Source organism: Sarcophilus harrisii, chromosome 3 (genome assembly GCF_902635505.1).
Source record: "Sarcophilus harrisii chromosome 3, mSarHar1.11, whole genome shotgun sequence".
NCBI lineage: Eukaryota > Metazoa > Chordata > Mammalia > Dasyuromorphia > Dasyuridae > Sarcophilus > Sarcophilus harrisii.
Genome location: NC_045428.1, coordinates 13718053 through 13743934, shown reverse-complemented (window position 1 = coordinate 13743934; position 25882 = coordinate 13718053).

Below are 25882 nucleotides of genomic sequence, written 5' to 3'. Positions count from 1 at the left end.
TTCATCCAAGAGAATGACAATAATGAAACAACATACCAAAATTTATGGAATGCAGCCAAAGTAGTTCTTAGAGGACATTTTATATTTTGAATAAAATAGAGAAAGAGAATATCAGTGAACTGGACATGCAACCAAAACAAAAAGAAAAAGAGATGATATTCTGGTGTCCATGTCAGAAAAGGAAAAATTGGATGTGTTTTCTCTAGTCAGGGCAACATTAGCTAATTAAAAATGTAACTGTTAAAAACTTCTTTATCATGTTCAGGAAAAGGAAGTACAAAAATTCACTGAAGAAAATAATTTCTCAAAAAATTAGAATTTAACTAGTGGAAACTATTATCTTGGTGACATGTAGATATGATAAAATAAAGTAAAAAAAATATAAAATTTCCCATTGGAGAAACAATTGATGTAGAAAATAGATCCAGGAAAGATGATATATGGATTATTAGATTTTTGGAAAACCATGCTTTAAAAAAAAAGAAGCTTGGATAATATCTTTCAAGAAATTATCAAATAAAATTGTCCTGATATATTAGGACCAGAAGATAAAAAATAGAAATTAAAAGAATCCTTCAGTCACTGTTTGAAAGAGATCCCTGAATGAAAACTCCCAGAAACATCATAGCCAAATTCCAGGGCTTATAGATGAAGGAGCAAGTATTGTATGCTCAGAAAGAAACATTTCAAATATTGTGGCGTTTCTGTCAGGATTACACCAGATTTGGTAGCTTCTTCATTCAAGAAATGGACAACTTGGAATATTATATACCAGAAGGAAAATGGATTAGGATTACAACTGATAATCATCTATCCAATAAAATTGAATATAATCTTTCAAGGTGGTGGGAAATGGATATTTAATGAAAATAGAGGACTTTCAAGCATTCTTTAAAAAAACCAGAACTGAATAAAAAAAATTGACTTCCAAACACAAGATTCCAGGGCAACATAAAAAAGGTAAAAGAGAGAAATAAATGAGAGAGAAAGAGAGAGAGAGAGAGAAAGAGAGAGAAAGAGAGAGAAAGAGAGAGAGAGACAGAAGCAGAGAGAGAGGCAGAGAGAGAGAGAGAGAGAGAGAGAGACAAGAAGAAGAAGAAGAAGATATTAAATGTGCATAAGAAAGATAAAATTGTATGATAATCAATATATGATAATCAATTCTGATGGACATAGCTCTTTTCAAGCAAGGTCATTCAGGCCAGGTCCAATGGTATTGTGATGAAGAAATCCATCTGTACCCAGAAAGAGGACTGTGGAAACCGAGTGTGGGTCACAACATAGTATTTTCATTTTTTAATTGTTGTTTTCTTGTGTTTTGTTTTCTTTCTCATTTTTTTCTTTTTGATTTGTTTTTCTTGTGCAGCATGATAATTGTAGAAATATCTATAGAAGAATCGCACATGTTTAACATATTTTGGATTACATGCTGTGTAGGGGAAGGAGTGAGGGGAAGGAAGGGAGAAAAAAAATTGCCACAGAAGGTTTTGCAATGGTAAATATTGAAAAGTATCTATGCATGTATTTTGAGGATAAAAAGCTTTAAAAATTGTGTAATCTAATATTTTAAGAAAATAAATGCTATTTCACTACTTCTAATTATTGGCCAATAATTGCTACTTTGTTTAAAGAGAATCTGCGATCTCAAAATAGAATATCTTTATCTATTAGAGACCTTCCAAAAAAAAAAAAAAAAGAAATCCAATAAACAACACAAAAACCAATAATAGTGTAATATTCAGGTACCTGAAAATAAAACACAGTGCTATTAAAGTATACTAAAGTTTGGTTAGTTGTAAAAATGTCTGTGTTCATAGAGGGTGACTGATGACCTTGGCAAAGAACTAGAGAGTCAGGGATTGACCCCAAGATTGACAACTCTCCACTGGGGCTTTCTTTCCCCGTGAAACTTTATAAAGTATGACAGTTTTCACTAGGATCATTTCTTCAGGAATAATGACTGGAGCTTCATGTGGAAGAGTTTCATTCCAAAGAAACAGAGCCATCCATCATAAAAACAGGGTACAGTTTAACCAGATGCCAGATGAATTAGCAACTGTTATGCAGTATGCACATTCATCAACACTGACGATTGCTCATATAAAATCAGAAGGATATTTGTCTGGGAAACACTGGTGGGCATTGAGAATATTTTAAAAATCCCTCCAGGCAAAGATCTGATTTACTCACTTACTGGTTTCCAAAATAGTGATAGAAAAAAGTCAGAGACCGGCTTCCTTAAATATTCAAGACAATACATAAACTGTTTCAGAGTTCCATAAATTTGGATGATTTTGACAAAGGGGCCAAGCTAGGGAAATAGTAGGTTTTATTTTTATTTTCCTCTGCTTGGTCCTATGATAATTAATGTTTTGAATACGATCGAGTTTCCTTTGTGATACTTTAAGCCTCTTGCTTTCTTTCCTGGGAAACTCAATCAAATAAATATTAACCCCATAGTTGCATGGATAGTTAAGCCTAAATGAAGAGTACAAAATCTGGCTGATTTCCTCTAGTACGTTCCAATTTAAAGACATAATGAGATCGTTAAATATAAAAATGGTAAAAATCTAGAAAGCCAGAAAGTAGGAAGTTAAAACATTATTATTTTTTTTCCATCTTACAGATGGAAAATTGAAGCTCAAAGAGGCTAACCAAAATCACAAAGTTAGTTAAGATCTGATATTGATATTTCAACCCAAGTTTTTTTTTTTTTACTCTAGGACTTGCATTATTTTTTTTCTTCTTTTTTATGATACTAACACCCATATATGCAAAAATATTTGTAGCAACTCTATTTGTTGGTGCCAAAGATTTATAAAAAGAATTGTAAAATCGGTAGATGGCCACCAATTGGGAAATGGCTGAATAAGTTATGATACATGAATTAATGGATTATTATTATGCTATGAGAAATGATGACTAGGCTCATTTCAGAAAAGTCTGGAAAAGCTTACATGAAAGAAATATTTGGAAATTTAAGCAAATTGAGCAATGCTTCCTCTAACTTTTATAAGTCATGAGCAGATGACTTTGTATTACATGAGTAACCCATTATGAAGAATGGTGGTGAAGAGAATGAGTGTCCATACTAATAATAGCTGATGGATATGTATCACTTCCAAATGTACAAATATTTCTACATATGTACCCATAAAAAAGGCTGAGCAACAACTATTCACACTGTTGAGTCTTGGATGGTAGAGCTAAGTCATCTATCACCCTAAAGATTCAGGGGTACCTTTGAGGGTACTACTGAGGTTCATATTCTACTGCTATCAGCTCAAGCTCCTACCACTGTGTTCCCCTCCCCCAAGATAAGTAGATGAGGATCCATTTAGTTATCTAGCCTTAAGTTGTTTTTTTAAAAAAAAAAATTATAGCTTTTTATATACAAAACATATGCATGGGTAATTTTTCAACATTGATCCTTGCAAAAACTTCTGAACTTTTTTCCTCTTCCCCCCCTCCCCCATGGCAGATACATGTTAAATATGTTAAAGTATATGTTAAATACAATATATGTATACATATTTATACAGTTATCTTGCTGCACAAGAAAAATCAGATTTAGAAATAAGGTAAAAATAACCTGAGAAGCAAAATAAAAATGGAAGCGACAATAACAGAAAGAGTGGAAATGCTATGTTGTTGTCCATACTCATTTCTCAGTGTTCTTTCTCTGGGTGTAGCTGTTCTGTTCATTACAGATCAATTGGAACTGATTTGGATCCTTTCACTGTTCAAGACAGCCTCATCCATCAGAATTGATCATAATATAGTATTGTTGTTGAAGTGTACAATTATCTCTGATTCTGCTCATTTCACTTAGCCTTAGGTTGTTTTTAGACAGGGGTATTAGTATTAAGGTGAGAATTGTTTTTAATGTGTCTGATTCTTCACCACTTCTTTTGGAGTTCATTTGGCAAAGTACCTATAGTGTTTTGGCATTTCTTTCCCCAGTATATTTTACAGATAAGGAAAGAAAATAAAACAAACAGAATTAAAAGTGACTCAGCTCCTGATTTCAAATCTGCCTTTCTATGCACTGTGCCAGCCAGTTGCCCCACGTAGGAATAGTTGGCATAGATGACTCCTTGAATCCTAGATAGCTCTTTCCCAGGTACACTCTGAGTCAAAGGGAACATAGACTCATTTGGAGAACAAATATGGAAGAAGGGTAACTACTGTTCCTGGCTGCTGGAAGTCCTTTCTTTTCTCATTTGTGGGGTACTCCAGAAGTGACCCTATGGGATGGGAAAATCCACTTCTGCTCTATCTAGGACTCTTTTGTTTTCCTTCCTCTCCTTCATAATTCCTTCTCAGAGAGTTTAGCTGGAATACCTCACCTGTTCCAATTTTCTGGAATGATTCTACTTTTTTTGTTGTTGTTGTTTTTAAAAGAATTGCTTTTTATTTTCAAAAAATATATGCAAAGACAATTTTCTTTTTTTTTTAATTATTAAAGTTGTTAATTTTCAACACACACACATAGATAATACTTGGGGCCATCTTGGGGCAAGCAATCCAGTATGTTAAACATGTGCAATTCTATACATATTTCCACAATTATCAGCTGCAGAAGCAAAAATCAGATCAAAAAGGGAAAACACGAGAAAGAAAACAAAATGCAAACAAACAACAAGATTTGTTTTCTATTTCTAATGAATAATTGATAATTATAGATTATCCCTTGGGTATAACCAAATTTCCTTAGCCTCCCCAGACATGCTTCTTGTGCTCTATGACTCTAGTTCCAAGTTCTTAGTCTAAAGCCTCTGGTTGATTGGGATCTCATGTTCCTAACTTAACAAGGCGATGGCCCCATGCATATACACGTGATTTTGATTGAACTTCCTATTAGTCCCACAAATGAGGCAACTGATTCTTGAGAGATTTAAGGCTGTAACCACACTATTACAAGGATTGCCAAAGACCTGGCTGGAGAAAGTTTCTGACAATACAAATTCCTCTTGCCTGGTATAGTACCAAGGGACAAGCATTTTTTTTTTATATTTCAGGGAGACGAGTCTCTGGGCTCCCTCCCAGGGAAGCCGGGTTATCTGGAATGGAAGAATTTGACTTTAAGTCTCTTCCTCTAGTCACCCTGGAATAAGAAAGTGGGATGGGATCTCTTTGGCGTGGAGTGTGAGCAGTGTGAGTGTGTGTGTGCATGTGTGCATGTGTGTGTGTGTATGTGTGTGTGTAGTTCTTTCCACTGATACAGTGCTTTTCAGTGTCTGGAACCTTGTGGTGCTTAACAAGTATTTGCTGACTGATTGCTTGCTGCCCAGCTGTTCTGCTTGCTTTTAGCTCCATAAAATATAACACCCTTCTTTGAGGTACTCCCAGGATCCCCTGCCTCTTGTCATCTTTCTTCATTTGTTGCATTCCCCCCATTAGATTGCAAGATCATGGAAGGCAGGCTTGTATTTCTATAGTGCTCAACACAGTGCTTGGCACAAAATAGGTGCTTAATAAATGTTTATTGAATTTTATTATCCTTTGAGACTCCTTTCCATGTCCTCACAGAACGACTTTTTAGAATGCTTTCACTGGCATTTTAATATTTTCCAGCTACTCATAACATTTGGTCTAAGAACCACATTAGATTTACTTTTATAGCTAACATTCCTATTTGGTGAGAGGATTTTCAGGATGATGAGAAAAAGACCTCGTTCCTATATGATCAATTACCTCCTGACTTTCTACCCCACAATGGAACCAAATGAAACTCCAAGATCTATGTTTCCTGAACCTATAAGTGAGAGAACGTTCTTTAAATTTGGAAATTCAAGCAGAAATGCAAATAGCAGGGAAAGAAACTATACACTTAGAATACAGATTGTTAGGAGAGGCTCAAGAGTAGGCACCCACTCATAATTAAAGGGCACAAGGTTGAATATCTTTACACTTGAATAACTTGAGCTCTTTGTATATATGGCGTAAGGCAACGATATTAATCTACTTTCTGAAGTCCTTAGAAGTTTTAATGGATCACAAGCTCGATACAAATTAACAAGGTGAAACGGTAGAATGGAGTTAGTATGTCAGACTACCTTAAGACTGCGTTTGGTGTATTATAAATGGTTCTGGGCACCAGATTTCCAAAGGAAGTCAATAAACAATTGAGTGCTCTGAGACGGTCAACAGCTTGATGAATGGCTTTGAGTTCATTCCATTCAGCCATCTATGGAAAGTCAGGTGTTGGGCAGAATCAGTCTGGTGGCTGGTTTAGGTCTCTCAGTCATAACTGATTCTGTGAATCCATTTAGGGCTTTCTTGTCAAAGATACTGGAGTGATTTGCCATTTCTTTCTTCAGATTATTTTGCAGATGGAGAAACTTAAGTGAAAAAAGATTAAGTGACTTGTCCAGGGTCACATAGCTTAGTAAGTGCCTGAGGTCTGGTACTCTCTCCACTGTACCACCTAGATATCCTCAGTCTGGGGGACTCCATTTGAAAACCTTGTTTTTTAACTTTGAAAAAGGAAGAGACAACTGAATAAGATGACACTATGACATGCTCCAACTCTCCATGAAACTGCAAGGAGGGAGGAGGTGGGGTGACTTTATTCCCATTTCCTCATTGATTACTTGGACTAATAAAGAGCTGAAATGACATTAAACCTATAAATCATGAACCAAGATTATCTTTCTGTTTGCTCCTATTTATAAAAAGTAGAGCACTGATTAAATCCTATGCAGTCTAGCAAAGGTGTTGCCTTGGTGTATTAATATATTCTCTCTGTCTTCCTGGGTTTGCTTCAGTTGATCATGACTAGGTTTCTTTTGACAGAACCATTGAATTCATTGGACTTGTTAAGCTTGGCATTTGTGCATGTTGTGTGTGTGTATGTGCGCGCGTGTGTGGGAGGATTCCCTAAAGGGGGTAGGATTGCTATTTTTTCCACATGAAGGCCTGCCACATTTATTTACCTCGTTGCCTAGGAGCAACCACATGCCCAGGGTTGAGTGGCTGATAAATCCTGACTAAGGATTAAACTTGGTCTGTTTGACCCCAACAGGCAGAAATGGTAGCAGTGGGTAGAAGTTTTAGACTTCATGACAAAGCTTCCCCAGAGTTCCATGGGTTGCTTGGGTAATAGTGGTTTTCCTCTTACTGGAAGTCTTCAAGCAAAGCCTGGATAACCACTCATTGAACATGTTCTAGAAGAAGAGAACATTTGAAGTCCCTTCCAATTCCCAGACTTGGGAATTCTATCAAGCACTCTTGGAGTCATATAATTCCCAAATGCTGGAGCTAGATGGGATCTTAGAGACATGTAACCCAACCCTTTTCTTAGGATGAAGAAACCAAAGGCTTTCAGTTGGTTCATCACATTTAGATCTTTGGGGAGGGTGCTATGGGTGGGGCAAGGTATTTTATTCTACTTGGTTGTGTCAGAGTGACTCTAGGGTCTGGTTTTCTTCTTAGCAGTTTTGGGAAACTCAATTTTATCAGTTCACCAGGGAGTTAGAAGTCTCTGAGGATTTAATTCACTCTAGGAAGTCATTCTAGCAGTCATATGAGACTGCTTTTTAAATGAGAATGCTAATCTATTAATTCACAATGTGGGAAATACCTTGCCAGTGACTGGCACACTCCTGTCTGCTGTACCTGTAATGTCTTTGTTAAAATCAAGGAACTGGGAAATGGAATAAATAATCAGATATATGAGAATAAGAGCAAAAGGCATCTTGGTTTCAAAGAGGAACACAAAAAGAGAGGAGGGAAAAGGAAAGACAGAAAAGGGGAAAAAGATGGAAAGAAGGAATGAAAAAACAAAAGGGAGGAAAGAAAGAAGAATGGAAAGAAGAAAGGAAGGAAAGAAAGAAGAACAGAAGGAAAGATACTTAGTGCTTACTAAGTATGCAATAAGCTAAGCTCTGGGAATACAAATATAAGCAGAAGAAAATAGCCCCTTTCCTTAGGAGCTTACAACTTAATTTGATGAGACAACATACAAAAAGGGACTGAAAAACAGGCTGGCGGGGAGATGGGTCACATTGTCTTGTCAACATACTGGTGTTTTAATTATTCTCTGTAGCAAATTAGAAAACAATTTTTACTACAAAACAGAATTCTTCCCTTCCCCTTTGATATTAATTTATCCACCTTGGCTTCTCGAACCCAAAGGAATAAAGAAAAGGAAAAGATAATCTTGAGGGTTAATTTTTTTTTTTTTTTTTTTTTTTAGTCTAACTTATACATCATGGAATCTGAGAAATCGTAAAGAGAATTTCGAAATAATCTACTCTAATTCACTTCCCTCCTCCCATGTCCATTTTACAGATAAGGAAACAGCTCTAGAGAAGGGAAGTGACTTGTCACACAACTAGAATTAGCAGCCAACATTTCTAATTAAGTTCAAGCTCTACAAAGTGTTTCCCTCACAACAAAAGCCTAACTAGCAGAGGACAAATGAGGTGCTAACACAGGAGCACTTTCTCCCTAGGAGGGTGGCTTCCTCCTTGGGAGAGCAACACTCCTATGGCAACCACAATAACCTGCCTTTGTTGATAATCCTCTCCTAGTCAAATGCCCTTTCTCCCTAGCTTCCAGGGTAGTCCCTCTTGCAGTTCTATCTCTTTTCTTGAATAATCTCATATACCCAACTCTCTGTGGTCTCAAGGGATGAACCAATCCCTCTCCTGGCACCGTCCATTTCCACTCAGAATGATTTTGGATCAAGATAAAAATAATCCAAATAACAACTCTGACAATAATCATGTGAGTAAAACACCCATTTACGTATGTATACAAATATAAGAATACAGGAATATATAAGTATTTCTATGTCTAATCTTATTTAAAAGCTAAGAAAGTGAAGATTCAGAAAGTAGACTATTCTTGGTCACAAGTTAAGCCAACATTGAAACTCATGTCCCTTATCTCTACATCCATTGGGTTCCTACTCTGCTATACATCCTTCATAGTCATGACCCCATTAGTGAGCCTACTCTTCCAGTCTCTTGAATAGAAGCCAAGAGTATTTAACACCTGACTTCCTTCCCTCCAGACCCATTCAATTACCTTTCTTCTTCTACAACCTGGAGCAGGGATCATTACATTTCCATTATTCTCTTCTTCTGCAGAGAAAGATTATGTGTTTCATAGTTGTGTGGGCACAACTATTTTGTTTTTTATTTGATTATTTGTTTGAGAAACAAGAACTAAATTTATCTGAGAGATTTCTCAAAAGAAATATCTTAAAAAGATCTCTTAAAAGAGATATCTTAAATGGTACGTTTAGATTCCCAGAGAAATAATTGCTTAAATGGAAGATGTGTTTCTGGGCAGTCAAAATTCAATTCTCCAACTGAATATGAGTTGATGTTTAAAGAGATATGACACTATAACGGACTATTTGGATCAGTGTCATATAAATCAAAGCAGAGTATGACTTGTCATTAAGAGCTAAGAGGCAAAGACTCCTTCTTTCCACATTTCCCTTTCAGGGATGTCGTTGACTTCTTGATTTCTTATGTTCTGTCTATAAAGCCTACTCTCCCTCCCCTATCTCCTAGATTATATATATATATATATATATATATATATATATATATATATATTGCTGAAGCAGTTGGGGTTAAGTGACTTGCCCAGGGTCACACAGCAGATTCTTTCTTTTGCAGTGAGTGACTGGGTACCTCAAGAGTTCTTGATTCAAGTCTTTTAGTCATAATATTAATTGTTCCCATTCGTTCCCATTTATAGGGGCCTTTGTTTTCCCATCTATAACATGAGGGTGTTGGATCACAAGACCTCTAAGATCTGGATCTAAATCCAGATCCCTGTGAATCTTCATGTTGGTTATAATTATGGTTGATAGAGTTATGTTGCTCAAATCAACCCTACAAGATAATTACAACAATCCTTATTTTCATTTTATACATGAGGAATTTGAGATTCAGAAAAGTTGCATCATTTGATGGACCCCTAATTAGTGGCCGTGACATTGAATGTCAGATGACAAGTTATATTCTGCTTTGATTTATGGGACACTCCTAAGCCAACCCATTGCAGTGTCATCTCTCTTTAAGCATCAAGTCATATTCAGTCGAGAGTTGAATTTTGACTGCCCAGAAACACATCTTCCATTTAATGAATTATTTCTCTGGAATTAACTGCTCCCCCTTCCCCCGCACAGTATCATTTCATCCAAACTGTGGTTTTGTGGAACTAAATGGCGGCATTTAGAACGAACCTACTGAGAGGGAAAAGTGGGCTTGGAGCAGCATGGACTTCCAGAACAGTTTTGGTCTGCTACTTATGGATGTCTTTAAGCCAAAGACTGGGCCACTTGGAAAATCCTAAGTGGGGATGGTTTCTTTCTGATCTGGACTGAATTGGGTGGCCTCTGAGGTCCTATCAAGCTCTGAAATTCTTTCATTGTTGAGTAAGCCTGTATATTCCCATGGGATCATCTTCCTGGGCTTATTCCCCAGGCATATATGGGGAAAGCACCAATATAACAGAGCTCCATTTATTCCCGTCCTCCCCCCTCCATAGCTTATGCATTCTAGACTTTGCCTGTTCCAGAAAAATGGGGTCTCAACCCTGAGTCTGTCTTTTTTTCCACTCTCCACTTTATAATTAGCAGACCTGACATGATCAAAGGCAAAACTATTTGCTGCAGGCTCTGACAAATATACAACTGTGCATCACAAAAATAGTTTGTGTAATTATGAAAAAAGGCATTTATTTACTATGCATTGAAGCCTCAGGCAGAATCAAAAAACTTATTTTTAACTGAAAGGATTTCAGAGCCTGGGATTTTCAAGAGTCCTGCTAGTGTTTGTGCCCTTTAAAAAAAAAAAAAAGATTACATTTGTGTGTATAAGCAAATGTTAGCAAAGCATGTAATATTTTCTCTCATGTTTATCTTTTAATGGAAAGATTAAAATAAAATAGCACTTTAAATTGAACTCGTGCAGCGTGTTTTTACAATTTTTTCCAGCCATATTTCTTGTTTTATCTTTCCTGTCCACATTTGAATTACCTTTTTTAATTGCAAATTCAGTCCTGTTCCCAAAAGGTACGCCTCCCAGAGGTTGGGACATTTGGGTGGTGAGCCTGGTGACTAACCTGTCGGAAGATGCCGGCTGACTTAATGTGTGTGTGTGTGTGTGTGTGTGTGTGTGTGAGTGAGATGTGAATATATTTCATGAGGTACTCTCTGTTCTCCAGGACATATGTCCTGTCTTTTGTCCCTGTCACACAAGGCTAGCTGTCTTGACAGATGGTAGAATTGGTTGCCTGTGTGTTACAACTTTGAGGATGTGCTGGAGGGAGGGAGGAGCAGGATGGTGACTTACTTTGAAAGCCTCTGGAGGAAGATCCCCTAAGGTACTAGTAGAAAGGATTTAAGTCCCTGTCACCTTCTCCTATGACGGCTGATTTCCATGTCAACCTTGTCTTCATCAAGTTAAATTTGGGGATCACAGAATCTCAAGGTTGGAAGAAAGCTCAGAGGTGGGCAAGTCCAATTCACAACTGAGGGAGAGTCTCCTCCTACAGCATATCCAAGGTCATCCATCCTTTGCTGACTCACTCCAGACTCTTAAACGTGTTATTGTCAGAAGAGTTTGCCTGAATTAATATAAATGTATGTGTGTGATGTGAATGTAAGCCCCCTTTTGGACAACCCCCACCCCTGCTTTAATTCCCTTTTTTACTCAGGGTCACATAGGTAAGGCTGGATTCATACCCAGGTTGTTCAAGGCTCTATAACTAGCTTCCTTTCTGCCATGTTGCATTTCTTTTTAAAAAAGAGGTTATCATTGGGACAGATCATCAAGAAATATGGATTTCAGAAATTTCTGCCAAACAGCAAGATCACCCTAAAACTTGCAGAAAATCATAGAGTATTAACTGATGCCATTAATTGAGGTCATGTTGGCCCCATTTTTGACCTTGAGACATTCTTTCTTTTTTTTTTTAATTATAGCTTTTTATTTTCAACATATATGCATGGATAATTTTCAACATTCACCCCTGCAACCCTATATTCTAATTTTTTTCTCTTCCTTTCTCCCCATGCCCTCCCCCAGTCAGCAAATGATCCAATATATATTAAACGTGTGTAGTTCCTCTATACATATTTCCACAATTACTGTGCTGCACAAGAAAAACCAGATCAAAAAGGAAAAAAAAATGAGAAAGAAAACAAAATGCAAGCAAACAAAAACAAAAAAGAGTGAAAATTCTATGCTGTAGTCCACATTCGGTTCCCATAGTGCTCTCTCTGGGTGTGGATGGCTCTATCTATCACAAGACCATTGGAACTTTGCCATATTTTTCTAATCAGATCAAATGTCTCTAAGGCCTGGGATGCCCATGTTTCATTAAGATCCAATCTGTTGATTATCACTGTCCACACACATGATCTTGATGGATATCGAGGGCAGGTGGAACTAGTCACAAATAGGAATGGCTGATTGTCATCTGGGATCTCAGTAGAGATGCAACTTCTATGGTTATTTTTTTAGCACAAAGCACTGGAGCTCTAGCAGTCCCTGTCAATAGTGGGTCAGTCTCATGGGCTAGGGACATTTCAGAAAACCCTTCAGAGCCTCCATCCTGACCAGAACAGGGAGAAGAAATGACGAGCTGGAGTTTGCATTCCTGTATCCAGAGGGAACTTACAATCTTCATAAAACTTCCATGGAGTTGATTTCTCTGCTTCAGCAGAGCTACCTGACTCCCTCTATGGTTCTGATCCTTTGGATGCTGGTGAGGGAAGTGATTTCTGGTGACCTCCCTGCCTTCTCTGCAATGGCTGAATTATGCAATGCTACCTAATGATCCTACAGTGACCTTAGAAAAGAGATGAGTGGGTCATAATTGGGCTGATTACTTCCTAGTACCTCCCAACGTGGAGCCCTGATGCTCTGCAACAAAGTGGACTCACCCATGTGAAAAAAGCAATCTGGCCTAGTAGAGACCTAAATTCAAATCTCACCTCTGAAGTTAACCAGCTTGGTAACTGTAGACAAGTCTCAAATCTGTGTCAGCCTCAGTTTTCTCATCTGTAAAATTAAGAATTTGCCTTAGATTTCAGGATATTAAGGTCCCTTTCAGTTCTAAGTCTGATCTTATATTTTGACTATACAGGACAGGGGGGACTGGTTCTAGTATGGATTTAGTTTGAAGGAGATCTCAAGACCACCAAACTTGGACCCACAGAATTTGCTGACTTGGAAGTTTGATTTTGGCAATCCAGAACAGGTGTGTGTGTGATGCAGCCTCGGTTAACCCAAGGACAAGTGAAAGAGGGGTACCATGGAGCTCATCATCTGACCTCTTAAAGGTCTTAAAGACCTCTAGGAAGAGAGAACCCTTTACCAACTGAGAGGGCTTATTCCACTTTGAAGAAGATTCTTTCTACATCAAAGTGAAATGTTTAACTCCCACCTGTTATTGCTAATTGTTTCCTTGGGGCCACATAGAACATCTGTAATCATTCTGCCATGGGGCAGCCTTTCAAATACAGTCATCAGGCTCCCCTTGGATTTTCCCCTCTCCAGGTCAAATGTTCAAAATTCCTTAACCTAATCTTGTATGCCATGATCTCAAGATAGTTCATTCTGGCTGCCTTTTAACAGGCAGCATGCTAATTATAAAGGCTTATTATTCTCTATTAATTGAAGCTTGTTTTTTCAGACCTTGTATTTTATAAGAACCCAGCCTGGTTCCAGTTTTTATGTGTCCTTGAATGTAAGAAAACAGAATTTTTTTCCCAAGTATTTTAGAATCGAGATTTCTTACTGGTTCAAACTGGTTTTCTTTCTTAGTAGTCCAAAGAAGTAAGGTTTTATATTATCTCCATCAGAGGCCTTTATTGTTCCCAGACTCGCCAAGGTATTTCCAAGTATTATTTACAGAGACAAGGAGGAAACGATCATACCAAGTTAAGTCAACGAGCTCTATTAGGTACCTCCCTACTATGTGCCAAGCACTATACCAAGTGTTGGAGATCCAAAGTAAGGGGAAAATCATAATCTGCCCTGAAGGGGCTCATGGATTAACAGGAGACACCCTTGGCCAAATACAAACAAGAGATAAGCAGGATAAATCAGAGATAATCACCTAAGAGAAGGCCTTTAGAGGATCAGGAAGGTGAAGGTGAGCCCTGAAAGAAGCCAGAAAGGAAAGCCACAGCTACTTTCTGCCAGAGACAGAATCCTAGTCCAGCTGTCTGTTAGTCTGCAAGCAGTATTTTGCCTAACTTTTTTTTTTTTTTTTTACTTTCTACTTGAATGATTCTCTGACCAAAGTAAAGAAAATCATTGTGCGGAATTAGTACTTAACACTCCTAGTTTCACTTGGGCCTCTGAAAATCTGAACATTCTGACCTGTGATTCCACAGGGGCTTGCTGCCTTTGAGCTGCCAGAGAGCTTCTGAGAAAGTCCCTTTCTTGTGGCCTTTCCATTTAGCTTCAGATAAGTGGTCCACCAGAGACTGGGGAGCACAGTGTACTTAAAGGAACCCAGCAGGGTTATGGGTCACAGGTGGGGCCCGAGGAGGAGGAGGAACGTCGGGAGAGCAACATACAGCTAGATGGATTTTCCAGGCCACGGAACAAAATGGAGCCTGTTTTCATTTTTTTAACCTCAAGGTTGAAGCTTGGTTTAATGAAAGGTCATTCATTCTGGGAAAAAAAAAGACTCTTCCTTTGCCTTCAATCAGGAATTTTGCTAGCTAACTTTTTATCCCTCTCAAATTGGTCATCTAGCTGTTCAATTTGTGTGCAAAATCCCATCTTTTACCTTATGTTATTGAAGATGTATACAGCTGGGGACAACTAGATGGTGCAGTGGATAGAGTACCAGCCCTGGAATCAGGAGGGATTGAGTTCAAATGTGGTCTCAGACACTTAATAGTTACTATTAGCTGTGTGACCTTGGGCAAGTGACTTAATCCCAATTACCTCTCAAAAAAAAAAAATGGAAAAAAAAAGATGTATACAATTGGTATAATATATACAGATCTTTGCATTTCAGAGTTCTCCACTAAAATTTCCTAGGCTTGTCAACAAGTTGAAAACAAGAAGAGGTTTCAGCTATACTCAGTCTCCAAGTCAAAAAGCATTTATTAAACACCTATTGTGTGCCAGTAAACACTGTGAATGCAGAGAAAGGCAAAATCCTAGTCCCTGTCCACCAGTGGTGATTGAATGCAGCAGTTTCTTTTTCTGGGAAAGCCTGTCCTCAAAATACCCAGGTAACCTACACTTGGCTTATAAAGAGTCAGAGAAGACACCCTACCTTCTCTTGGATCCTATCATGGCTCCTAGAGTGAGAAGATTTCAGAGCTGGACCCTCAGTGGACTCCATCTCCTAGCCTGTCATTCTGGAGGCCACGATGAAAGCAGGATTGGGGACAGGGTATCAGTGAGTGATGCATTTCTCAAATGTCTGCAGGTATTCCCGAGTCCTCACTTAACCTCCTTTTTTTACTTTTTTCCTTCTCTAAATAAACTCAGACTTGTGGATACCGACCACTTCTTCAAGTCTTCTCTCAGTTTTGCTGTTTTCCTCTGGATCTCATCCAAGCCCCGCTTAGCTGTTTTAACTTCAGGGACTGAAACACAATACGCTCCTGAGGACTTGGCTAACGTGGCTTTGGAAAAGCCATGGCTGTGTAGTTCCTACATTTCATTTCTTTTCTTTCTATGTTGGATTTTTAAAAGCTCATCAAGGAGTTTCAAAAATTATATATAAATTAAATATTAATTAATTAAAATTTAAATATAAAAATGGGGGGAGGAGATGCTGAGCAGAGGGAAGGAAGGACTTCTCCTCCTGTCTCCCTTCCTACCACCTGGCAGTCTTACAGTTCTGCTCTGCCTCAAGGCTCCAAGGCAGCATGGGTAAGCCTGGAGCAAACCATCTCCAAGGACTGCTATACCTAGAGTCATGATCTGCTAATTTAAAGGTGGAAGGGACCTTAGAAGCCATGAAGTTTAACCCTGTCCTCTTGTAAAGAAAGAAACTAAAGTTGATAGAGGTTAAGGGACTTATTCAGGGTCATATAACTGGCAAGTATCTGAAGTGGAATATGAATTCCTAATTCCAAGTTCAGTGTTCTATCTTCTCTCCCAAGACCCCACAGAGTCTTTCTAAATGTAGCATCACACCTGTGGGCTTGTAGATAAGTCACCAGCACCTATGGCAGTCAACAAGTACTGACTATGTGCCAAATACTGTGCTACATGTTAGGGATTTAAACTAAGACAAAAACATGGCCCCCGACCCTGGGGAGGTAATGAGGGCCATGTCTTCATCAGCTGAGAAAGCAAAAGCCTAAATTGTACTTAATGAAATTGTTCTCTGCCCAAATGGATTAGTTCAAACCTCTCTCTAAATGAGCTCCCTAATTCCCCAAGTTGTTAAGACCACTTTAATTTTAACTTGTTGGGAAAGTGCCAGCATCTCTCTTTGCTCAGTGGAGAGTTAATGCATTTGAATATACCTTTCACCACTGGGTTCTCTGTGATTGTCTCATACCATATGGCCACTTGGCAGGTCAGAGAATAAAGAACACGGGAAAAGCCGGCACCGGACGGTCCAGCATGGCCTGCCCTCATCAGAGAAGGAGCTGAGCTCTCTGAGCAAAGCAGAATGGAGCTGGCTTGGGAGAAATGTGATATGTGCAGTCAGGGAATCCCCCCAAATGTTCACAGGGACTTTTGGGGTCTGACCTGGGCAGAGCATCCCAAGCTCATCGGCCACCATCGGACACACTGGCGCTCCACGTAACATAGTGATGGTGTTTTGGATCTCCTTGAGAACAAAGGATGGCAACCCATGAATAAAGATGTAATGAACAGTCTCATTTCTAAAGGCACATGACTGACTAATCTATTCTATGATTAGTTTTTGACTTTTTGCTTTAAAAAAAGTTGTATCTTTTGTTCTTAACACAATAAAAGAACTGCCATCCCCTGTCTTTTGTGTATTGGCCATTATATGGGTATGTTGACATTTATCACTTCTGATCAGACTTGATTGTTTAAAATCAGTAATTATCAATTGTTTATAAGATCAAAGAAAAGAGATGGATCAAAGCAAGGACATTATCTATCTGGATCACTTTCTTTAGAGAGTAGAAGACTGATGCTCAGGGAAGTTAACTAATATGTCTAAAGTCACACAGGCTGAGTGTTGGGAGTCCCAGTTGATCCATAGTACCCTGGGCCACTGCCAGGGGTCTTCAGTTTTGACTCACAGATGAAGAGCTTGGAAGTAAAGGTCTACACTTGGATCCCACAAAAGCCTCCAGGAAGGGGACTGAAGAGAATTGAACAAGGAAGAGGCAAGAACCAGCCACTCTGTGGACCTGCCATGTAGCTTTCTCTTCTGTCTGCCTATCTGTCTGTTTGCCTCTGTTTCCCTCTCTCTCTCTGTTCCTCTGGGTGTCTTTCCATCTGTTTGTCAGTCTCTCGCTCTCTCTTTTATCTTTCTTTCTGTCTCTTTGTCTCTCTCCTTCTCCTTCTCTCTTCCTCTCTAGGTCTCTGTCTCTCCCTCTGTCTCTTTTGTCTTTCTCTCTTTTTGTCTTTGTCTTTGTCTTTCTCCTCCCTCTTCCTCTCTAGGTTTCCATCTCTTTCTCTCTGTCTCTTTGTCTCTCTACTTCCTCTCTAGGTCTCTGTCTCTTTCTTTCTATCTCTGCCTCTGTCTCTCTGTCACTATCTTTTCTTCTGTAAGTCTCTGTCCTCATTCCTGTTTCTCTCTGGGAGATGGTAGAGTCTCAATGCCTTTCTTAATCCCTCTTTCCCAATTATAGAAGCCTCAAACAAAATTACTGCTTATAGTTTGCACATCTGGGGTATCTTTTCCTGCCTCATTTTCCTTTCCTCTTTCATAAGTGGCCGAGCTATGATGATGAGAGATGAATTTTTGGGAAGTAGATAATATGGGAACACTTGGCCCCTCAATTGATGGTGGTTACAGTACAGAAGGAAGTACTTTGTACAATTCTTACAGCTTCTTGGAGAAATTTATCACTGACAAGAGGAGGAGCCAAAGATTCCCAGAAGACATTGACCTTGACAGTGATCCCCAAGGAAGAAGAAAAGACAGAACTTTCATTTGGAGAGTTCAAATGCAAAGTAATTTCACTGAACTTAAAATCTTTGGGATTATAGAAACACACATTTCTGTAAACAAGAGACCCAATAAAACACAGAGAACAATAACAAATATATCATATATTTGTATATACACATATGTGGTGTTCAGTCATTTTCAGTCTCTCCCTCTTGGTAAGCCCATTTGGGGTTTTATTAATAAAGATATTGGAAAGATTTGTCATTTCCTTCTCCAGCTCACTTTACAGATGAGAAAACTAAGACAAACAGGGTTAAGCGACTTGCCTAGGATCACACAGCTAATAAGTATCTGAGGCCAGATTTGAACTCGGAAGGATGAATGGCTTCAGGCCAGGAAGTGAATCCACTGTACACTTAGATGCGCCATATACACATTTTTATATATGTATCTCCCTAGACTTAGTTCTTTTTTTTTAAGCTTTTTTTTTTCCAAAACATATGAATGGATCATTTTTCAACAAATTGCAAAATCTTTTGTTCCAAATTTTCCCCTTCTTCCTCCCATCCCTTCCCCTAGATGGCAGGTAGTCCAATATTTGTTAAAATATATGTTGAATCCAATATATGTAAGCATATTTATATAATTATCTTGTTACATAAGAAAAATCAGATCAAAAAGGAAAAAAAATGAGAAAGAAAACAAAATGCGAGCAAACAACAAGAAAAGGTGAAAATGCTAGATTGTGATCCACACTCAGTTCCCAAAGTCCTCTCTCTGGGTGTAGATGGCTCTCATCATGACAAGATTATTGGAACTGATCTGAATCATTTCATTGTTGGAAAGACTAGACTTAGTTCTTGAAGCAAAAATGAGCCAAGCCCCCCAAAAAGGAATTCCTCCTCTCTCTGGGCTGAGATCCACTTTTTAAATCTGCTCACATTCAGACATAGAAATGTCTTAAATGCTACAAGGGAGATAACTGTCCTCTGTATTTTGGGGAGTCTATTTAAGTCTGACATGTGGTAATGTACAAATGTGATGTGTAGATGTGACCTTCTACCAAATCTACATCTGTGCTGGATGCAGGATTTGAATTCAGCTTCTTTAACCGGAGAACCAGTGTTATTTCCACTCTCTCGTGTGACTTTGAAGTGAATATATTAATTTAAAAAGTCCATTTCCCCCTAAAGATTTTAAATCCTGATTCATGAGTTGTTCATGAGGATTAGTGACATCGGTTTGAAAGCGAGACGTCTCTAAATTTATTTTACTAATAATTATTCAAGAATGAGCAATCAATGTCATCCAGTTCAGTCTGTTCTGACAATGAATCCGAGACTCCGGTGACTCCTTTTTATCTCCTTCTTTGCTTCTTAAAGAAGGCTCTTTGGTTTTGTTACCTCAGTCTCCATTTCTCATTAGATCTGGGACTTGGGTGATTTTGATTGGAAATGACCTCTGTTAACCAGGACAATGGCAATGAGAGATTAAGGAGCTCTTATTAGCTCTATGAATTTAGCAGTAATTTGAAATGATGTAGCCTGGGTCACTAGAGTTTCATGATTGTTTCAGTTATTAAAATGAGATTGGTCAGCATTAGGAAAACAGAAACATTAACCAAAAGTCCACTGCTCTCTCCTGGGAAATAAAACTCCAGGCTGGGAAATATTTGAGAAAATCATCTGGGGGGCAGCTAACTAGCACAGTGGATAGAGCACCAGCCCTGAAGTCAGGAGACCTGAGTTCAAATCTGGTCTCAGATACTTAATCCTTCTTAGCTGGGTGACCCTGGGCAAGTCACTTAACCCCAATTGCCTCAGCAAAAGAAAATAAAAAATAAAATAATACTCTGGATCGTCAATATCTAGCTGCTGTTACTGAACTGTGGGGCATTTTCCAAAGGAAATGTGCCTTCCAACCTCCAGAAGGTAGCTCTTGGAGAGGTTACACAGCTGACTTCCTTTGACTAAAAGCAAATGAATTTGTAGATTGTACAGAAAATTATTTTTCATGAGATTTAAGAGTAAAAAGGAAGAAAGCGAAATTCCATCCAAGTCAGCTCAAGCAGGAGGTAAACAGCTGGGATCCTTACAGGCAATAAATGAAGCGCCGAGGCCGGCTTTAATCCACGTGGCTAAATGCTTCCCCTGAGCGCTGCTCTCCAAACTCCCCAGGGCCCAGAGGGCTCCCAACTCAGAGCTGAAGCAGGCTGAGGTTATTAAGGAAACTCGGAGGAGACTCGGCAGCTTCCTGTGGCCTTGCTGTGACACCCCAGGGGATCAGGTCTCTTTCAAAGTGAACTAAAGACCTTTAGATGGTAGTTCTGCTCTTGGATGGCCCACGGATTGGACAGGAAGGGTTCAAGTCAAGAAATGGGGGGAATGGTTCTTAACGCCTTTTGATAAAATCTGGGGGCTCTGACCCTTGGATCCTTCAGAGACAGACAGGCAGACAGAGAAAGAGAGAGAGAGGGAGTGAGAGAGAGAGAGAGAGAGAGAGAGAGAGAGAAGAGAAGAGAGAGACAGACAGACACAGAGAGACAGAGAAACAGAGACAGAGATAGAGGGACAGAGAGAGACAGATACAGAGAAAGACAGAGATATAGAGAAAGATAGAGACAGAGACAGAGAGAAAGAGAGAGAGATACAGAGACACACAGAGAGATGGAGAGAGAGAGGCAGAGACAGAGACAGAGACAGACAGAGAGACAGAGAGAGGCACACACACACACCTAGATGGCAGAGAGAGACAGAGACAGGGACAGAATGAAAGGCAGAGATAGAGAGAGAGAGAGAGAGAGAGAGAGAGAGAGGAAGAAGGGAGGAAAGGAGGGAAGGAGGGAGAGGAGAGAGAGAGAGAGAGAGACAGAGACAGCGACACAGATAGAGAAATAGAGGTAGAGACAGAGAGATAGAGACAGACAAAGACAGGCAGACCGAGACAGTGGGGGAAGAGAGGTCTGGGGAGATTGTTTAAAAATAAAACGACTATCAGCAAGTATTGGTGGAAATTGTCTGTAATTATAGCTTTTACTTTCAACCCGGACAACAAACAGACAAAATTAAAGTGTTTGAAGTTATTCATTTAAAAGCATTTTTTCATTTAATTGATGAACATGATGTTTACCATTCCCCCCCCTCCTCGAAAGCATGAAAATGTACCTGTGTGTCTGTGTCTTGTCACTTGACTAAATTAAAAATTAGAAATTTGATCCCGGGTTGAAAAATGAGTCAGAGAAAGTCTCCTCTTTCTGCTTTTAGCATAATGATAGTTATTTTCCATTCATGGATTTCCTTAAACATCTTTATCAACATTCAACAACACCAGAAAAAGTCTGCAGTCTGGTATCTGTTTCAAGGTAGTGCTGTTCACTCTGAAACCAGAAGGTGATGAGGTATTTTGGATAGAATACTGGACCGGTGTCAAAAAGTTCTGGCTTCAGATATTCCCTCGGAAAAGGCCTGACAGTGTGACCCTGAGTTTAAACCCTCTGAGACTGTTTCCTTCCCTCTAAAATGGCTTCTTGGACTCAATGGCTTTTAAAGGTCCTCTCAGTTCTAAATCTGGAGGGCTCTGACCCTTGGATCCTTCAGAGACTGACAGACAAACAGACACACATAGAGAGAGAGAGAGAGAGAGAGAGAGAGAGAGAGAGAGAGAGAGATCTGGAGCCAGAACTTTTTGACTCCAGGTCCAGTCTAAATCTAAATCTGGCAAATTTTGATCTTGAAGTGCAGATTTAGAGAATCCACCCCATGAACTATTTGAACTGTGGCAGGGCATTCTGCGCTGGTACTGGTCTGGTTAACCACCATCGGACCCACTATAATGTAAGCCCAACACAGTGATGTCATATTGGTCCTTTTCAAGAATAAAGGACAATAATCAACCAACCAAATGCAGAGAGAGCTCAGGGACATACCATTGGTAGCCTGATTGACTTGGAGCCATGACATGTCAGTTGAATCCTGAATTCAAATCTTGCCTTACTCAGCAAACATTTATTAAGTACCGACTGTGTGCACTATGTAAAATGCTGGACATACAAGAAAAAAAAAAAGCAAAAGGTCACTAACTACTAATCTAGTGAAGATGACAACATGCAAACAGTTCTGTCCCACTGTATAGAAGATAAATGTAATAACCAGCAGAGGGGAGCAACTAGAATTAGGGGGATGGGACAGGCTTCTTGGGGAAAGTGGGATTTTAGTTGGGACTTGAAGGAAGTCGAGGAAATCAGGAGAGGGATGAGGAGGGAGAACATTCCAAGTCTGAGGGACAGCCAGTGAAAATTCCAGGAGTGGAGACTTGGAGACCAGAGTCACTGATCAGAGACACTTGCGAGCTGAGTGAGCCTGGACAAGAGACTCAGCTGGCTTGAGTTTTCTCATCTATCAAAAGGGAAAGATTCTAATACTTACCTTATAGGGTGGTTATGAGCAGCAAACCTTTATAAAGCACTTGTAAATGTTTTATTTTATTTTATTTTTTGGAACTTGAAAAGGTTAAAGGGCTGTGTAGATGATATCTAATGGTGTTAAATCTGTGATCAACCACAACTGGTTTTGTGTCATGGATCTCTTTGACTGGTAAAACTTATGGATTCCTCTGAATTATTTTTAAAAAGTTCCTAATTAAAGAACATTAAACTAGAACATCAGTTCTAGTTTAGTGAAAATAAAAATGTGATTATCTCTACACACACCTTCCCAACTATGCTCATGGACTCTCTGAAACTTGAGCCCTAGTCTGAAATCTTCTTCTCGTACCTCATTATGGCGAGATAAAAAGATGGCTCTAGATTCTTCAAAGTGCTGGCAAGTCCTGCACCCACTGGATGGCCAGCAGCCCAGGGGAGGTCGTTGTTTGAAGAGCATGACTCATTTGAAGGGATTCATCCCCAAGAGGTCAGTGGTCAGGTGATGTATTTTTATAACACAGTTACTCATGAGGACTGTTTACCGAGTACTATAATGCATACTGATGGATCCCAAAGATAGCCTGTAAATTGAAGCAACACGGGTCATGGGTTGTTTTACTGCTTATTGCAATTCATATTTTCCCGGAACACGATCTGCTATGGCCCAAACTAATTTATTTTAGGGCCTGAACTATTTTAACCTATGTAGCCAATATTGGATCATGGGTTAGAATTGATGCTCCTCAATTTTTGATGGCCATTGTTACCCTTGCTAATTTTTAAATAGTCCAAAAATTAAACAAACAACAGACAAACTACAACCAGCCATCCTTAATTTTAGTTGGGAGTCAGGCATGGAGTTTGAAATCAGAAATTCGCGCCACTCAATGTTTCTAGGAGTCAGTTTCCTGAGCTGAAAAGGAAGGGATTTGGACAAAATGATCTCTAAGCTCCTTTTTTTTTTGTTGTTGTTTTATATCTATGGAATTACTAGGTTTTGAGCTGCTAGTCACCAGCAGGTCTGAAAGGGAATCTAGAAGACAGCCAACTTACATGTGGGATAGCTTATATTCCTTTACTTTCAGTGAAAATTATACATTTCTTAATTAAAATAGTTTCCATTTCTCTGAAGAAAAAACAGAAAGGAGAATCAAATCTGTCACGTACATAAGGGTCAACATGTGTATCAGTATAGTCTATAGCTATCTATCTATATGTGTATATCTATCTATCTATCCATCTATCTATCTATCTATCTATCTATCTACCTACCTACCTACCTACCTATCTATCCATCTATAGCTTTAGTAGCTTGAACATCTCCCAGTGACCATTTCTACTTAGGAACCTTCCCAGATTCAGTTAGCATGGCTTTTGGCCAAGAGACTCCTATGGACAAGGGCCATACTGGAAAACTTTAGAACTTGGGAGAATTTGTCAGAGATGATCTTTTGTAGGCTACCCTTCTGGCCTTCCTACTGGGATTTCTCTAAAACCTTCCTGAAATTTTTCCACTCTGGAAGCTCATGCTAGCCTAAGATGTCACACATCAGAAATAGCCTCGGATCCTGAAGCTCTCCTTCTGATGGCCAATTCATCCCAGAACCTCAATTCGAAGGAAATCATCCATGTTTCATTCCTCTCCAGCCTCACTTTTTCCTATTCTTCTGGATTTTCTCTATGATGTCCCCTAGTTGAGGACATCCCTTGATTTCTAGTTTCCTTTTTTTATATTGTCTATTTTAATAAATATAAACTCCTTTAGGGCATACGTTGCCTTTTTTCTGCTTATTTATATTCCTAGCACTTGGCACAGTTCCTGGGCCTGTGATAAGCTTATTAAAGGCTTGCTAACTTAATTTAACTTGACTATGAATATAATCCTTAAGAAAGAAGGAAGGGTAGAGAAGAGAGAGAGAGAAAAAAAAAAAACATGCCTAGTATATTCCAGGTACTTTACAAACATCTCATTTGATCTTCACAATAAATCTGGGAGGTAAGTATGTTATTTTATGCTTCATTTTACAGTTGAGGAAACTGAGGCAGAAAGAAATGAAGTTATTTGCCCTAGATCATATAGCTGGTAGGTATCTGAGATTAGCTTAAACTCAGATCTTCCTGACTCCAGATCCAGCATTTCATCCTCAGTGATATCTGATGGACTTGGTGAAACGAGTGGAGGGATCAGGATTGTGGGAGGGAGCATTATTTCCTTTTCTCAGATAAGATCAAAGGAGGAGAAGAGAAGGGCAGATACAAAAAAAAAAAAAATCAAGGGACAAGTTGATTTGAGAGAATGTACTATGTATGAATTAAGCCTAAATGAAATAGAAGTAGGAGACAAAATTCCCTATTTAGGATAGATGTGGGCACTTGGGGAAGGGATAAGACATCTGGAAGAGACATTAGGACTTTTCAAAAAGGAGTCATTCAGAGAATAGAAGGATTGCCAGCCATTAATAAGAAACCATATTCAGTTAGAAAGCAAATTTCTATATGAAAATAATTAATACAATTTTGCATCTTTCTGGAGCAAGGTCAGACAATTCAGCCCATTCTTGAACAGACACAAAAAGTAACTAATCGAGCTGCCCAAAGGTGATGTTAAGATTGGTCAAAAATAGAAGTGGTCAAAAGAAAAGAAATCAAGGAATTTGTAAGGTATTGGAGTGGATTTTGTTGTGTGGTAGCTTTGTCTCCTTCACACATGTAATCACCAGAATATATAATCCAAGTTCAAGGTTCTTTGAGGCTCTACTTCCATTTTTTTCTTCAAGTCAGTAAGAAGACATGATTGATTCAAAGCAAAGTCTCTAAATAGCACGACAATAGAATTTATAGCAAAACATCCTCTCACAATCCCAAGAAACATTCTTCCCATACCCCAGTAGGGAGAGTGGACAAATGTATGTATCACAGTGGGGTCTAAAGGTTGGAGGAAAGGAAAATATGTATTTAGGAACAACTTGTTATGCTTTAAAACACCTGCTCTGTATGTTCTCTATGATTTCCGAGAGCTGTTCCTGGCTGTGCGAGGTATTGTCTGGATAGAACCCTTCTCTTCCTTGAAGGATGCAGCTTAAATATGATCTTTTCATGTAGTTTTTAACCTTTTCATTTTCTTTCCTCATCTCCCAACTTATAGTATGTTTTGGGGAAGAACAAAGCTTTCTGTTGTAGTTGTCCTTCAGATTTAGGGATGAAACTTTCATATTCCCATTATTTCCTCTGATTTAGTTGCAAATGAATTTGAATTACATTAGGTAGGCTAAGGAGTTAATGTTCTGTACTTAGTCTAAATTTCTGTTATGTCTGTCAATAGGAAGAACTAAGTGTTTTTGCTGCTGTGTAATTTTGTCTAGTGAAAACCTCAAAATTTTCATTAGACCGTGGAAATGAGTGAAC